Below are 16,639 nucleotides of genomic sequence, written 5' to 3' on the forward strand. Positions count from 1 at the left end.
TGCGGGCGCCTGCGTGGAGTTTTCCCCGAGCCGGGACCCTGCGTTTCGCCCCCTCTTCCTCCAAAGTTTGGCGCGCGCGCCGGGACCGGGAGGGAAGGTAGGGGGCGCACGGCTGGACGGCCTCCCGGCGCCCCGCAGGCGGCTCTGGGACTCCGGTCCCCGACTTACCGCAGCCGCCGAGCCTCCTCCGGCGGGGGCGCGTCCGACTCTCCGCGGCCGGGGTCCGGCGCCGGCGGCATCCGCTCCCAGCTTCGCCCCCGTCTCGGCGGAACCAGCTCCCTCGGGGCGCGGGCTCGGCACCCTCCCCGGGGGCAGGCGGCGGGGAGCGAGGGAAGGGGGGCGGGCGGAGCAGCGCGGCCCCGCCGGTTCGCACGCGGGGCGAGAGGAGGCGCCGGGCGGGCGCCGTCCTGCCCGGGGAGCGAGCGAGAGCTCGGCGCTGCTGGCGTCCCGCTCGGGCCGGAGCGGCGAGCGGCGAGCGGCGGCGGCGGATTCCTGAACCGCGGCCAAGGCGCCTGGGGAGCCCTCCTCCTCTTCCTCACCCCACCCAGCTCCCACCCCTGCGCGCCGACAACTTGGGAACCGTTGGCGAACTTGGCTCGGCTCGGGTGCGTGCCGGCCGGGCCTCGGGGTGGAGAAGGGCAGGAGAGGGAGGAGCTGAGCGGGGAGGGGCCCCCGCCCCCGGGGAATCTCGCTCGCCGGGACCCCTCTATGGGCCTTTGTTCCGGGCGCTGCCCCTCGGCCCGCCCCTCCCGGGGGACTCGCTTGGGGCCGCTCGGATCCCCACCCCCTCCCCGAGAGGCGGGGAGGAGCTCCCGGGCCCCGGGTGGGTCGGTGGGGGGAGGCGGTGGGGAGATCTTCGTGGCTTCGCTCCTCGGAGACACCCCTCTGCGCGGGTTTTCCACTCTCTCTGCCCTGGGAGGAGAGGGGGGCGCGGGAGGGTCAAAGGATGCCCCCCCCCCAGCTTCCAAAGACCATAACACCCCCTCTCTGCCACCCGGAAAGTGAGAAGGAAGTAGGGTCCTCGCGGGCCAGATGGAGCAGCTTCCTGTTACCCTCAGACCCTCCCTGGCAGCTGGCGCCTCGGGCCAGGGGCTGCTGGAGGGGTGAAGACCCAGGTGCTTCCCACGGCCAGTGCCCAGCTGCGCAGCGCCGGCTCTGGGGTACAAGGTAGAGGGCTTGGGATTGGAACACACCCCGAGCCTGCCTCTTATTTGTCTGAATCCTGGTGATGCCTGAGCCTCCCAGGTTTGGATTCCGGCTGCTGAGGCTTTTCTCCTGAGTCTTACCAGCATTTAGGGCATGAGCTAATAATTCAGGCCTCTCTAAGACCAGTGGTCCTGGCATTTAATAGGCTTTAGGCACAATAAGTCATTTCCTGTAAAGGAGAAATAGGAAAATCCAAAAAAGCAAAAACCTCAACGTCTGTACTTGGCCTCCCTCTGTCATTCTCAACAGTTGTTGATGAGAATCCCAAATAGAATTGAGCATGACGCCAGCCTTCCCAGGAGCAGGTCCTCACATGTGGGCAAAGTCAGAGGTCCCTGTTCATGATCTGGATCCAGCCCAGCCCAAGCACCCACCAGGCTGTGGGCTGGAGGGCACATAGGCCAAGTGCTCCAGACTGAGGTAAGACCTTGGCACCTCCTTTAGCAGAAAAACCTGACTGTGTACTTCAATTCTATTATTAAGAGTTCTGTGATTTGCTATAGGGGACCAAGAGACTTGGTGAGAATTCAGACATCTGCTCACCTCCTGGATAAGCTCCCAGGACCCCTCTCTCCACATCTCCTGGCGACGCTCAGGCCGTAGCAAAGGGGGCCAGCCTCTGCCCTGGAGTCAGCCTGCATGCTTTCCAACTGGTTTTCAGAGCAGGTATCTTGACACATAGGTTTCTCCTGCCTCCATCTTCTCAGAAGGGAAGGTCTCCATTTCAGCCTCACAAATCTGTCACGAAACTACATTTAACTGCACCTGCTGGCCTTATAAGGGAGGCCTTCCTGTGGAACATAGGGAGTCTTGGATTTTATGACCAGAACTTTGTGACACACTTTGGGGGTTACAAAGGCCAGAACTGTGTCACCACCAGATTATAGAGACTGGGACTCTGTGCTACTGAGGTAGGGGTGGGGAGGGGGCGCACTAGTGGTCCCTGAGAAATTCCTGTGTTCATCCAGTGCTTGCTGAGCACATATTGAATACTAGGGCCCATATATGTAAACAAGCCTTAGTCCCATCTTCTGTCAAGAGAAGACAAACCTATGTCTAAATAAATACTAGTGATCAATGTGCTATGTGAGGTGTGGCTGGGGGCTGGGGCTGGGCGGTTTCTCTAGAACAAGACCACAGGCTTGCCCAACTCCAGGGGGCACCAGACACATGGAATGTGATGTGATCATTGGCCCCAGAATTGTGTGATGCTGAAGCCTTATTCCTGGAGCTGAAGACCCCAGGACGGAGCGTAAGAGATGAACCGAATTCTGCAGGTGGAAAGGAAAAAGAAGGCAGAGGTGGGACGAGGCTTCCTAGGTGAAGGGACGAGTAATAGAAAGAAGCGGGAGCGTGGCCAGGCCTTGGTTCTCCCCACCTCACACTGGCATGACAGCCAGAACCTGCGCCTCCAGTGAGAGTATCTTGGTGCAAAAGAGAGGTATGATCCAAGACATGGGGAATTTTCATCCTAAAATAGTTTCGAGGTCCAACTTCTTCCCAAAGTTGCTCTGCCAAAAGAATTGGTCTGAGTTTTCTTTTGTTTTGTTTTCACCCTGCTTGAAAAATTGAAAAAACTTTCCAGGCCGGAGGCAGAATTGCAGTGTGGTGAAGAATGTGGAAGCCAAGCACCATTTTAACCAAGCAATCCAAGGTAAAGTCACCAAGGAGAGGACACATGGGTATTACGTGCCTCCTGATGTGATGAGCTGAGGAGAACACGACGCTGAGTGTGAAGTATTCCTGGCCAAAAATGCATCGCCTGGATCTAATCTCGAGGAATCATCAGACAAGCCCAAACTAGGGGACCTTTACAAAACAATTGGCCTGGAATATCTAAAATGTCACCCACGTGAAAGACAAAGGCTTAAAAAACCATTTTAGATGAGAAGAAACTAGAGAAGGGAGTGCTGTGGTAGACAGATTCTAAGATGGTCCCCAATGACACCCCCTTTCCTGGTGTTCACATCCTGTACAATCTCCTCCCCTTTAGGGTGCCTGGACCCACTGACCTGCTTCTTCTTCTTTTTTTTTTAATAATACTTGATTAAATTTGACCTGCTGTTTAATGAATAGAATATAGCAAAGGTGATGGGATGTCTCTTCTGGATTACACAAGACTAATGGGTTACAAAAGACTGTGACTTCTGACTTGCTAGCAGTTTCTCTGGTTCTTCTCAACTCTCTTGATGGGATGAAGCAAGTTTTCAAATTATGAGCTTCCCTATGGAAGAGCCCATGTTTCAAGGAACTGAGGGAGGGAGAACTCCGGCCAACAGCCAGCAAAAAACTGAGGGTTTCAGGCCAACAGTCTGCAATGACCTGAATCCTGCCAACAATCACCAAGTGAGCCTGGATTAGAATCACCAAGCAGATTCTGTCCTAGTTGCACCTTGAGATCGCTGTTGCCCTGGCCGACATCTCAAGTGCAGCCTTGGGGGACCCTGAATCAAAGAGCCCAGCTCAGCCACATCTGGATTCCTGACCCACAGAAACTGTGAGATGATAAAGGTTGCTGTTTTAAACCACTAAGTTTTGGGGTGACTTGTTATGCAGCCACATCTAACTAATGCAACCACTACATGCAGTGAATAATCCTGACCGGGATCGTGGAAATGAAAAATAAGAGATTACTATGAAAGACATTATTTAGATGATTGACAAAATATCAACAGGGACCAAATGAATAGTAATATTGTGTCAATGTTAAATTTCCTGAATTTGATAACTGTACTGTTTTGTAAGGTGATGTTTGGTTTATTACAGGTCCACACTAAGCTATGTAGGGTCATGATTTCTGCCACTTCCTTTCAAATGGTTCAGAAATAATAATAGCATTTATTATACATATTATATATGACATATATATTATAGGGAAAGGGAGTTTCATTTACTTGTTGTGTAACAAACCACTACAAAACTTAATGACTTAAAACAACAAAAATGTATCACTTCTTATAATTTTGTGGACAGACTGGGTTGACCTTGAGGGCTCCTCTGGTCCTTATGGCATCAGCTGAGGCCACTCCGCTGCGTTCAGCTGGCAGTTAAGCTGGGCTGGAAAGTCCAAGAGGGATTCACTCCCACATCTGGCACCTTCGTGCTCCTCACATATCTCCTGCCTCCCCTTGTAGCTAGCTTGGGCTTCCCCACAGCATGGAGTTTCAGAGGAAACCAACTTCATACATAGCTTCCGAGAGAGAAGAAGTGTGAACTCCCTGTTTCAAGGCAGCCCCAGCTGCCTGCTAGACCAGGGAATTGCTGAGCAATTCTTGGGATTTGGGGCAAATCTGCTTCTCTGGTCCAGGAAGACCTACTTGGCAGTGACTCAGGGAAGAATCCTGAGGGCAAAGGATGAGGGGAAGAGAAAGATCATAAAGAGATTCCCTCAGCTGGAGTTAAAGGGCCCAGGGACTGAAGAGTGCAGAGTAAGCGCCTCCCTCTCCCCACTGCCCCGCTCCATCTCAGCTTCCTCTGCCCCCTGATCATTTTAACCTAAGAGCTCACTTAAAGATGTCAAGGGGTAGAGGGGGAGGAAGAAAAATGCCACTTACTTAGCACAAAGTGCTAGGAGCTTTACCCACCTTGTTTTACTTTGTCCTCACAGCAACCCTGCAAAGGAACCATTATTACTCCTTCGGAAAGAGGAGGCAGCCGAAGTCTCAGGAGGTGCAGTGACTTGAGCAGATTCATACCGCAAAGGTACAGAATCAAAGAATTTATTTGTTTCTTTAACAAACATTTTTTGGCCCAGGACTGTGCTGGGCCTGGGAACACAAAGATAAATGATGTCATAGTCAGCTATTGCTGCAATAATGCTACAAAACAAACATCCTCCAAATCTCAGCAGCCTACAACAACCAGTGTTTGTTTTCCAAATTCATAGGTCGGTGGGTCAGCAGGGATTCTGTTTCAGCCACAGGTTGGCTGGGCTTGCATCCAGCCTCTGGGTTGGGTTCGGGTCTACTCTTCACAGCCCCACATTCTGTTTGGACCAGTGGCTACCCAGGGCACATCCTTCTCAAGGGGGTACGAGAGACAAGTCAAACCACCCAGCACATTCAGAGCCTCTGCTGACGTCACTGGCCAAAGCGAATCCCATGCCCAAACCTGAAGTCATTAAGGCAGAGAAGCCTACGCTAAGTGTACCTGTGCCCTGATGATGGCAGAAATAATGAATTCTGTGACAAGGGCAATGAAGAATTGAGAGCAGGGATCCAATCTGCCAGAGGGCACAAAGCACATGCCTTGCCCTCGGGGAGCTCCCGGTCTACTGGGGGGGGATGGGGGGAGGCTCATAATGACACAATTACAATACAGTGAAGTAAGTGCAATGAGGCATAGGTGGGGCATGGAGTGTGCATGTGTATGCGTGCTCACTACAGGAGCATCGAGGTGGTCCCTGTGGCCACCTAGACTTTCTAGAGAAGGAGGTGGCTGAGATGAATGCGAAAGGATAGAATGAACAGGCACTCTGCGTTGAAACAGAGAGAAGAGGGTAGGGAAGCGAGGGAGGGCTTTACAGGCAGTCACGACTGTGTGAGAAAAGGCGAGGAGGCAGAAGCAGCATGGTGTGTTCAGGGGAATCAAGAAACCGTCTGCTGTCCCCAGAGCCTGACGGGGAAGGCAACAGGTGTCAGGAGGTGGTGAGAGGGGGAAGTAGGCAGGAGCCCAACCGCCGAGGGCCTGCAGTCATGTGCTAAACATCCGTCTCTCACCTAGAGCTCTCCCCACCCGTTTCCATTGCTCCCTGCTCCGGGTGACGGGCCTGTGTGAACCGCAGCCAAAGCCCCTCATTCCAGGAAGATGGCACAATGTAGCTTCTGCCTCTTCCCATCCTCCCAAATGCATATGTTGAAGCCGTAACCCCCAAAGTGACTGTATTTGGAGGTAAGGCCTTAAGGGTGTAATTTACAGTAAATGAGGTCACAAGGGCGGGGTGCTAATCAGACAAGACAGGTGTCTTTAGAAGAAGAGGAAGAGATACGGGGTCTGTGTGTGTGTGTGTGTGTGTGCGCGCGCGCCAGGTGAGGATGTGGTGAGAAGGTGGCTGCCTACAAGCCAGGAAGAAAGATCTCACCAGGGGGGAGGTGGGTTGGGGGCTGGGTGAAAAAGGTGAAGGGATTGAGAAGCACAAATTGGTAGTTACAAAATAGTCACGGATGTAAGCACAGCTTAGGGAATATAGTCAATAATATTGTAGTAACTATGTATGGTGCCAGGTGGATACTTGAAATACTGGGGGACCACGTTATAAAGCATGTTTTTTAAACCACTATGCTGAAACTAATACAAAATAATATCGAATGTAAACTGTAATTGAAAACTAAAATGAAAAAAAACAAAGGTCTCACCAGAAACCAACCCTGATAGCACCTTGATCTTGGACTTCCAGCCTCCAGAACTGTGAGAAAATAAATTTCTGTTTTAAGCCACCATTCAGTGGTATTTTGTTATGACAGCCCTAACAGACTAATACAACACCCCCAAAACAACCAGGATTAAAAATATCAGAAGGTCCACAGACAACATCTACAGCAAAACTGGGTAACAAGTTAAACCCACAAGCCCAAAATACAGGTGGGGTGGGGACAAACCACAGGCAGTTACTAGACTCATGTGACATCAGTATCTGTGGAAGGAAGCTGAAGGAAGAGTTTCTGATGGTTCTGAGAACAGGTCACACCCCAGGTCACCAGCTAGTACTCAAAACTATGGCAGGCCAACACAATAGCAGCTGAAACTGGAAAATAATTCTGCAGAATCCAATTTGCATGTGAGTGCCAAAGACCACTGTACGACGAGGTCTGATGGTGCTGGAGCCATCTGGGCCCTATAAACTCACTTTTGCTTCCCCTATAAACTCTTGAAGCTAATATACTGAAGTTCCCTTTCACGAAAAAGTCCCAGACTGGGACTTTGAGAGTGGAAACCCAACTGATCAGAACAGAGAGGCACACTAGGGCAAACAAAGAGAGCATGTGATCCAACTGGGTGCAGTTGAATGAATGCTCTATCCCCTGGCGATACGGAATCGAGATAAATAAAATGCACCTGGGGATTGTTGGGCCAGGGGGGCAAAGGAGAAGAATTTATCTATCAGACTTTGTTTCACATTGGCCAATGTCTACCCCAAGGGGCCTTAATAGCCCCACCTTCTTGGTTATGCAGGAGTAGACACCAAGCAGGGCCCTGCAGCATCCCATGCTTTGATGGTCTCAAAGAAGCCCGGGACAGGAGGCCAGAGGCACGCAGTATGGACATGAGGCCAGCTGCTGTCCGAGAAGCTGGTCATAGTCCATGCAGAGCTAGCTGCCACCACAGCGGTTAGAATGAGTAACAGCAGAGTCCAAGAGCCTCTGATGTGGTGCCTAAGGGGTGTCTGATACAGGATCATCATTAATATCACCGCCACTGCCATTATCCCCATTTTACAGGTGAGAAGACTGACACAGAAGTCCCCACCCATGTAGTCTGGGAAGAGCGCATTCTTAGGCCTCATACTAAGTTGCCTCCTGGGGGCGGTGGCCCTGCACTTCCACCCTTAGTGGGCCTCGGGATTCCAAAGCCTTTCAGGATGTGGGGGAAACAGAGCCACCAGGATAGGCTTAATTATTAGGGAGGAGTCAAGGGTAGGGAAAAAAGGAGAGAGAAGAAATAATAATCCTCTGTTGAAAAATGGCCTTGCAATTGGCAGTTATCCATTCCTTCATTCATTCAACCAATATTTGCCAGGCTCCCACCCCATGCCCAGCCTGAGCTTGGTGCTAGGGAAACAGAGGTAAAACTGATGCACTGTCCCCAGGGCTCTGGCACGTTGGTGGTGAGACAGACGGGCGGTGAGTGTTCCAGAGCACAATAAGCAGGGTGAGGCAGGATAGCCCAGAAGCCCGGTGTGTCACCTGAGGGCTGTGCCACCTTTCTGAGCCTGTTTCATCATCTGTGAGATGACTCTGAGGCACAGCGCCTGGCACAGTGAGGTGGCACTTAACCCTACTGTCGTGAGGTGAGAGATGAAAAGGGAGCAGCCCCCTGTGCTCGGGGTTGTCACAAAGGCCTTGCAGGGGAAAGAGGCTTAGCATGAGTTTTGTGGTGATTTCGTTTGCCCCCTTCGCCACCCCACCCATTCTCTGCCCTTCTCAGCCTGCTCTGTGCCCCAGGCGGTGGGCCTCCACTGACCGCATCGCTTTGGAATCGGGCAGACCTGGGTCTGAATCTAGGCTTTACCCCTGAATTTATTCAACAACACTTGTTGAGTGCCCCCAGTGGGCCATCCTGCTCTAGGTGCTGTGATCACAGCCGACCAACTCCCGTTCTCAAGGGGCTTTAGTGCAGTGAGAGACGCGGCCCACAGACAATCAACCAGTAGTGGAATGCCCTGGAGGGGGGTATGCTGTGCCAGGGAGGCTCTCAGCTAGAGCTAGTGCTGCGAAGGGACAATCTAGAGCAAGGGACAGGGAGGGATTCATGTGGGAGATTACCCAGGGGTGGGGAAACTTTTTTTGCCAAGGGCCATTTGGATATTTACAACATCATTCACGGGCCATACAAAATTATCAACTTAAAAATTAGACTGCTATATTTGGTCAAACTTTTAATTAACTCACTCCTAAGGTGATGGCTGAAACGGCTTCTCTTTGGTGAGGCCTTGGCAGAGCCAGATGTTCCCCACCCTGCTTTAGGTAGTGTGCTCGCAGAAGGAGCACTGGCCCAGATTTAAGCCTCAGTTTCCTCATCTGTGACCCGGAGTGAAGCATGCCCACTTCCCAAGGATGCTGTGAGGATCAGATAACACCACAAAAACCTTAAAGATCCTGAGTAAATTACGCCTGAAAAATGACCTAGTTTCTAGCTGAGGACTCACTACGAGTGAAGTGTGTCCAGGAAGGACAGTGTAGCAAGTGAGTTCATTTAGTTTCTGCTTTTATTTTGTTATGAAAGCTTCTTTTTTAAAAAAAAAAAATGTTTTTATTGATTTCAGAGAGAGTAAGGGAGAGGAAGAGAGAGAGGTAGAAACATCAATGATGAGAGAGTCATTGATTATGTGCCTCCTGCACTGCCCCCCCCCCCCCCCCACTGGGATCAAGCCTGAAACCCAGGCATGTGCCCTGACTGGGAATAGAAACTCGGTCTCCTGGATCATAGTTCGATGCTCAACCACTGAGCCACGCTGGCTGGGCATGCAGGCTTCTTTTTCTTTCCTTTTGTTAAGGTTCCAGTGTAAACTGGTATATTCACACTCACTAAATAAATGAAAACCTGCCCCCAAAATGCCCAAACCAAACACCTTTCCCATGTCAGGCACTCTGTTAAGTTCTCAGTAACATGCTGGCTCCCTGTCCCCGAGGAGCTGGGTAATTCTGTGGACCTAGAGAAATGGCAAGATGGAAGCTGAGTTCTAGTGAATTATGTGGCAGCACACAGAGGGCCCCTCGAGCCTTCCTTGAGGCAACCTGTCACTGATGGCCAAGAAAGTCAGCGCGTCTGCAGGCTGCCCTGCACCAGGCTGGGAGAAAAGGGGGTGCATTTACCAAAGGTGGCCCCGCACCTGAGCCACCCAGCCTGCTGCTCCTCCAGCCTCACGCTCAGCACCAACCCCTCTCCTCTGAGAAGAGACGGCACACGCACATTTCCCAGATGGCCGATCCCAACCTGATGGTGGAGGTGAGGCGGTCACAGGAAATCCAAACACCCCACTTCCTCCCCTGCGCCAGTTTTGACTTCATTGCACCACATTCTGACCCTAATTTGCAGAAGAGACTCCCGGCCACAAAGCATCACCAAAATGCAAGCCGAAGGGGCCATCCCGAGGTCTGACTGTCTACCGGGAATTATAGTACAGCGGCGGCCAGGCTCCCAAATTACAGGGCCGCCGGGCCAACTGGTGATTAGAATGGGTAAAAATAACCATGGCTGAAGTCGGGAGGTAAGGAGAGGCAGCTTGCCCTGGAGACCTGGGGTGGCTACCGACGTGGCCTCGAGGGGGCCACACTCCCTTCTGCATGTAGCTCTGCTGACGAACAGGCTGCCAGGAGGCCACCCCTCTGCCCCGAGTCAGCCAGAGGCCTGGCCCTGCCCAGGTGGCCTCTGCACCCCAGTCCGGCAGCAGCTGCTGGTCACTACAGTCCAGCTGGCTGAGAACCGCTTGTCCAAGACAATTTCGGCAAGAAAGAGAATTTAAAATTCTAATGCTAGTTATTTCACTTTCGTTCCATCTTTGGGGGCTGATTTTTTAAAAAAGTTCTTGGGACAATACAGTATATTGAGGTCCATTTATGGAGCTCATAGTGTGTTATTTTGTTTTCTTTTTCTTAAAGGTCCTGGCTTGTGAAATGTGCTGGAAGGGCAGAACAGTGTGCATAGTAGGCTGCCACTTGTGTGACAAATTGGCAAGGAATTCCTGTCTCTACACAGAAGCATGATTGCCCCAGCAGAAACCTATAGGTTTCTAGTTCCCTAGAAACCTATAACAGTAGTTGCCTCCAGGAAGGGGAACTGGGTGGCTGGGGCCACAGGTGGTGGAGACTTTTACTTTTGCTTTTGTTTACCGTAGAGAGGCTCAGAAGATGCAAAATATAAAACAGAGGAGGGGCATGGAGGCATGTCTTGGACCCAACAATTCCATTGCTAGGAATCTGTCCTAGTAGAGAATTGATGACATGCATGAGATGTCTGCACAAGGATTTTATACAGTATTGTTTGTGTACTGAACTGGGGTGAGGAAAATAAATTATATGTATCTGGGGAAAACTACATAGCTCTTAAAAGGACAGTATAGATCTATAAACAATAACGCAGAAAGACATTCATGTTGAGGGAAAAGGTATGATATAAAACAGTGTGGACTGTATGTTTATGTGAAATTGGGTGCACATGGGTACATGCATCACATGGGCAGGTGTCTGGGATGGTGATCATCCAAAGGTTAAGAATGACTTCAGGCTCCCAGGAACGGCAGAGTCATTGTTATCGATGAACACATCTGCCAATGACAGTTATGTCTGGATGAAACATAAAAAAACAACTATTTGAAGGCACTAGAAGACGGAGGGGAGATGACTCTTGAGGGAAAGGTCCTCATGGGGTGGGTTCACGCTCAGTTCTCCAGCTTCCCCCGGAGGGCTATTCCCAGGCCTTGCTGTGTTCCAGACAAACTCAAGCAGAGACCATGCGCCTGAGGAGTCAGAGGTTGGAATTCAGGGCTGATTCAGCAGCCAGATATTGAGGGAGGAAATCTCAGCAAGGTCAGAACCAGAGAAGGGGGCCCCAAAATCTGCCTGAACGCCCCTCAGATTCTCAGACTCCTGAACTGAATGTGTGGGGGTCACACTCTGAGGAGGCCAGGGGAAATCCTAGAACAGAAAAAGACAACATCTGAAAACTTTTTTTTACCAAGAACATTAATAGCATCCCCACCTATCTCCCATCTATCTTAATCCATTGTGCTCTCATTATTCATCTAGAAATATTTTCTAATTTCCCTTGGGATTTCTTCCTTGACTCCTGAATATTTAGAAGTGTTGCTTAATTTTTAAATCTTTGGGAATTTTATGGATATCATAATGTTACTGATTTCTAATATAACTGATGTAATGCCATTGCATTGTGTTGTTTCAAGGCTTTTAAATTTATTGAGACTTGTTTTGTGGCCTAACGTGCGGTTTATCTGGATCAGCATTCCTTGAGTGTTTGGAGAGACTATGTCCTTCATAGTTGGCGAGCGTCGTGTTCTATAAATTCCAATTAAGTCCGAATTTCAATTAAGGGGGAAAGTAGAAGTTCCAGGAGGGGAGGGAGACGCTCCTAGGACTTCTCAGCAGGTGTCTGCTTATACCTTCTTGGCAGAACTGTGTCATGTGGCCACTGCTAGATGCAAGGGATGAAAGAAGGTGACATTTTAGTTTTCTAAGGTTCTATAGGCTAGAGAGTCAAGGAGAAGGGGACTCAAATGTGTGATGAGTGGGTGCTATAGACTGAATTTCTGAGTCCCCCAAAATTTGTATGTTGAAACCGAATTCCCAGCCTAATGGTATTTAGAGGTAGGGCATTTGGGAGGGGATTAGGTCATGAGGGTGGAGCCCTCATGAATGGGATTAGTGTCCTTCTAAAAGAGACCCCAGAGAGCTCTTTTGCCCCTTCTGTCATGTGAGGACACAGTGAGAGGACAGCATCTATGAACCAGGAATCAGGCTCTCGCCGGACACTGAATCAGGTGCACATGGGTATACGAATCGCACGGGCAGGTATCTGGGAAGGTGATCACCCAAAAGTTAAGAGTGAGCCCAGCCGGTGTGGCTCAGCGGTTGAGCATCGACCTTATGATCCAGGAGATTGAGGTTCGATTCCCGGTCAGGGCACATGCCCGGGTTGTGGGCTCGATCCCCAGTCAGGGGCGTGCAGGAGGCAGCTGATCAATGACTCTCATCATTGATGTTTCTCTCTCCCTCCCTCTCCCTTCCTCTCTCTGAAATCAATAAAGAGATATTAAAAAAAAAAAAAAAAAAGAGTGCCCCTGGCCAGCGTGGCTCAGTTGGTTGGAGCTGTGTCCTGTGCCTTGGCTTTGGCATTTCCAGCCTCTGGAACTGTGAGAAAAAAAGTTCCTGTTGTTTTTTAAATTACCCAGTCATGTCTCTCTGGTCTCCTTTAATCTGAACTAGTCCCCCAACCTTGTTTGTCATGGCAGCTTTGTTTGTTGTGTCACAGTGCCTTTCCTTTGCCTTCCTTTGGTATGTCACCCTGGGTCTTTACTCACAGCCATTCCCGTGTTTGGGCTCCTCTGAAAGCAGAGCCTGGGGCAGGGGCCCAGGTGCCGGAGTTTATTGGGATGGAGAGGAGAGCAATGGGAAAGCAGGGAAAGCTGATAACAGGTGCATTGCTGAGGTCACTGCTGTGGGCAGCAGGGGCTTGTCCCCTGCAGAAGCCACCCCAGGATGGTCCGTCACAGCGGGAGCTGGAGCCGGCAGCCACTGGCCCCTCCCCAACTAGGCTGAGGGTTGCTTCAGAGGCACTGGCTTCCCCACCCTTCCAGGCTGCCCTGCCTAGGGACCCAGCAAGCAAGGGGTACCTTGTTGCCCTAATCAAGTGAAAGCTCTTGAGGCAGAGGAACGATCCAGCCTTGCCCTTCGAGGCCAGTGAAGCCCACGGCATACTCAGGGCTGCTGGTTCCCCAGGTCTGCGCTCCCCAGCTGGGTCCGGATGTCACAGAGCAGAGATGGTCGCACACGTGTCTCCTCCATCCATCCAGCTGACCCAGGTGAGCCGAAGCGAACTGCGTGAAAGGGGGAAGGACCTCTGCTGTGTGTCTGGGCTCCAGAAGGCTTGGAGTGAAGGAGTGTGTGTGAGCAGAGCAGGTGGAGAGGGAGGTGCTCAGTTCAAGGGGGAGCAGGGCCTTTTGGTGGGTGAATCGCACAGAAGCAGGAGGGAACCCTGTATGTTCTGGGTGCGGTGAGGAGACAAGAGCGTGGAAAGGGTCTCCCCAGGGAGAGGGTCTCGGAGCTCTGTGCTTGCCCGCTGCATTCATTCCTAGTGCTGCCATACAAATTATCACCAACTTGGTGGCTTAAAACAACGCAAATGTATCATCCTACAGTTCTTTAAGCCAGATGTCCGACAAGGGTCTCCCTGGGCTGAAATCAAGGCCTTGATGGAGATGCATTCTCTTCGGGAGGCCCCGGGGAGAAGCCACTTCCAGCTTCTAGGAGCCACACACGTCCACGGCTCACGGCCTCTTCGTCCCACCTCAAAGCCAGCAACTTCACACTGTCTCCAACCCTCCCTCCAAAATCATGTCTTCCTCTGACCACAGCTGGGAAAGGTTCTCGCTTTTAAGAACTCATACGATGAGGTGGGTCCCCTCCCCAGACAACGCAGGGTGGTGTCTCCCATCTCCAGGTCTGTCATCTTAATCAGCTCTGCAAAGCCCGCTGCCCGGGAGGGCCCACCCACCGGGCCTGGGGATCAGGACATGGGCGCCCTGGACAGGGTGTTACCAGCCAACCTCACAGCTTCCCCCCATCCCCACCAGGGCAGCCTCAGGCGTTGGGAGGAGAAAGGGGAGCAGACCTTCTGGAGCCTGATCATGCCTGTTGCGGGGGAGCATGTGAGGACGGGCACCCCATTCTCTGAGTGCCGCTGGCAGAACCTCTTAGGAAAGCCATTTGACGGCAGTACTAAAGCTGCACATCCACATACCCGCTCGGCAGAATCGGCCGTCCTACTTTCAAAAATGAATCATACGGAAATAAAGCACGCCTGAGGACATCAGCTAGGGGGCAATGCAAATAGATAGTTCTAGATGCAAATGTCTGTTGCAATGTGGTAATACAGAAAACCTGAAAATAGCACATATATAATGGAATTCTATGCTGTGATTTAAAAGGGTAAAGTAGCCCAGGCCAGTGTGGCTCAGTGGTTGAGCATCGACCGTGAACCAAGAGGTCACCGGTTCGATTCCCAGTCAGGGCAAGTGCCCGGGTCGCGGGCTCGATCCCTAGCAGGGGCCGTGCAGGAGGCAGCCAATCGATGTTGATGTTTCTCTCTCATCAATATTTTTCTCTCTCTCTCCCTCTCCCTTCCTCTCTCTCTAAAATAAATAAAAACATTTTAAATAAAAAGAAAAAGAAAAAAAAAAGGGTAAGGTAACCAATAACTACTGACTTAAGAAATGGAATATACCCAGTAGTCCTGACACTAGGGGGGTGAGCACTATTGTAACCTATATATTACAGATGGGGAAACTGAGGCTCTTTTCCCCCCTGTTTTTAAGCATTAAGGAAAGTATTTGGGACACTTTACTCAGGTGTCCAAGAGCAGCTCTGAGAGGGTGAGGGGAGTGTGTGGGCCCAGGAGGTGCACCCGAGGGGGTTGGATCTGGGTTACTCTGGTCCTGCATACTCTGGAGAGTGGTTTGGGAGCCTGTCCAAGGCGCAGTCAGGCCTCTGCCCTCTGGGCTCCAGGTGGGCCTCAGGATAGCTCCAAGGCCCCCACTCAGGGTGGCCCACGTGGTCCTTAGGGACAAAAGTCCTAGACAGGAATAGGGGTTCTGGGTCCCCGACTCTTCTTTACAGTCACTGGACGCTCTCTGCCTCAGTTTCCCTATCTTTAAATGGGAATCGCATTGCTTGCAAAAAGATGATATTAAAGAACAGTATATACAATATGACCCCAGTGCATAAAAATATGTATCAATTTTAAATATGAGATGCGCAGAAAGAAACAAAACTAGAAGGATATTTTCTCTTTTTCTTTCTTTCTTTTTAGTCAGCCGGATAATGTGCCGATGCTATAACGAGGTCTGAGGAAGGCACACCCCACACAGGGGCGCGAACACCCAGTCATCATGCTTATGAGCTATAAAAGGATCTAGAAGGATATTTTCGAAAATATTCTGTATTCTCTGAGGAGCAGGACTAGGGTGACATTCCTTCCCTTCTGTTTTTGTTTCTGACAATGAGCGTTGGTTTGTCACCTACCTGACCCAAGCTCATTCACAGGTTGCTGCTTGGGAAGAAATGTGTAAGGAGATCTGCAAGTGGGAGGCAGGAAGGAAGAGAGAGGGAGGAAGGGAGGGTGGAGGGGAAGCCAGCCAAACTGCAACCACCACATGGTTCCTCCCTGTGGTCACATTCAAGAAAAAAGAGCAAATGACAAAATCTCAAAGGTATTAGGCAGATTTGTCCCCAGGGCCACTTCCAGGGATTGCCAAGAGTGGAGGGTCTCTGTGCAGTGTCCTCCCTCCCCAGGCTGGCCGGCCACTCCTGTCCACCTGCCCAGACTCAGCAGCTACAGCAAGCAGGTCGTGGTCTGGAGACAGGGCTGGCAGCCAAGGGGTTGGAGCTGGGTCCTCAGGAGTTGGTTTCTGAGCCTTCCCAGGTCCCTCAGGTGGTGGTGGTGTGACCACCTGTTCATGCCCATGTCCAGATTCACTGTGCAACTGGAAACCTGAGGACAGGGCCCAGGTCCTGCTCTTGACACACCTGCTCAGGCCTGGGCGACAGTGGGCCCCCAAGAAGTGTTTGTTGAATGAATGCATGATCCTTAGCCGTCACCTATCTCTGAGGGGTGACTCAACTTACCCAAGTTCATTCAAAATCACAGCCAGGGATGGAACGAGAATCCAGGTCCTTATAGGCATGTGTGCTGGACTTATACACAGTATTTCATTCAGTCTTGATACTAGTGGGGTGAGCACTATTATAATCTATTTTACAGATGGGGAAACTGAGGCTCAGAAAGATTAAAGTCATTTGCCCAAAATCACATAGCAAGTGAGCAGCTGAGGCAGATTCTAACCCAGATCCTCTGGCTTGGTGGCTATTTGGCCATCCCAGAGAGAGGGTCAATGATTTGCCCAAGATACTAGGGTTGAGGGTGAGATCCAGTCCAGAACCAGACCGTCTTCTCCTCACTTGCACTGGCCCAGGCCCAGCCAGAT

At 51.1% G+C, this 16,639-nt stretch overlaps 1 protein-coding gene across 1 annotated transcript in view; it reads right to left on the reverse strand.

Moving 5' to 3' along the window:
- The window catches only part of CHST3 (carbohydrate sulfotransferase 3), a 38,067-nt gene extending 37,299 nt beyond the window's left edge, over positions 1 to 768 (reverse strand). The window contains exon 1 of the mRNA XM_081158787.1: positions 169 to 768. The gene's annotated coding sequence lies outside the window, so the exon portion shown is untranslated. The remainder of the gene's footprint in view (positions 1 to 168) is intronic.
- Between the last annotated feature and the right edge of the window lie 15,871 nt (positions 769 to 16,639).

Source organism: Miniopterus schreibersii, assembly GCF_964146895.1.
Source record: "Miniopterus schreibersii genome assembly, chromosome: 14".
In the NCBI taxonomy this organism is placed as follows: Eukaryota; Metazoa; Chordata; class Mammalia; order Chiroptera; family Miniopteridae; genus Miniopterus; species Miniopterus schreibersii.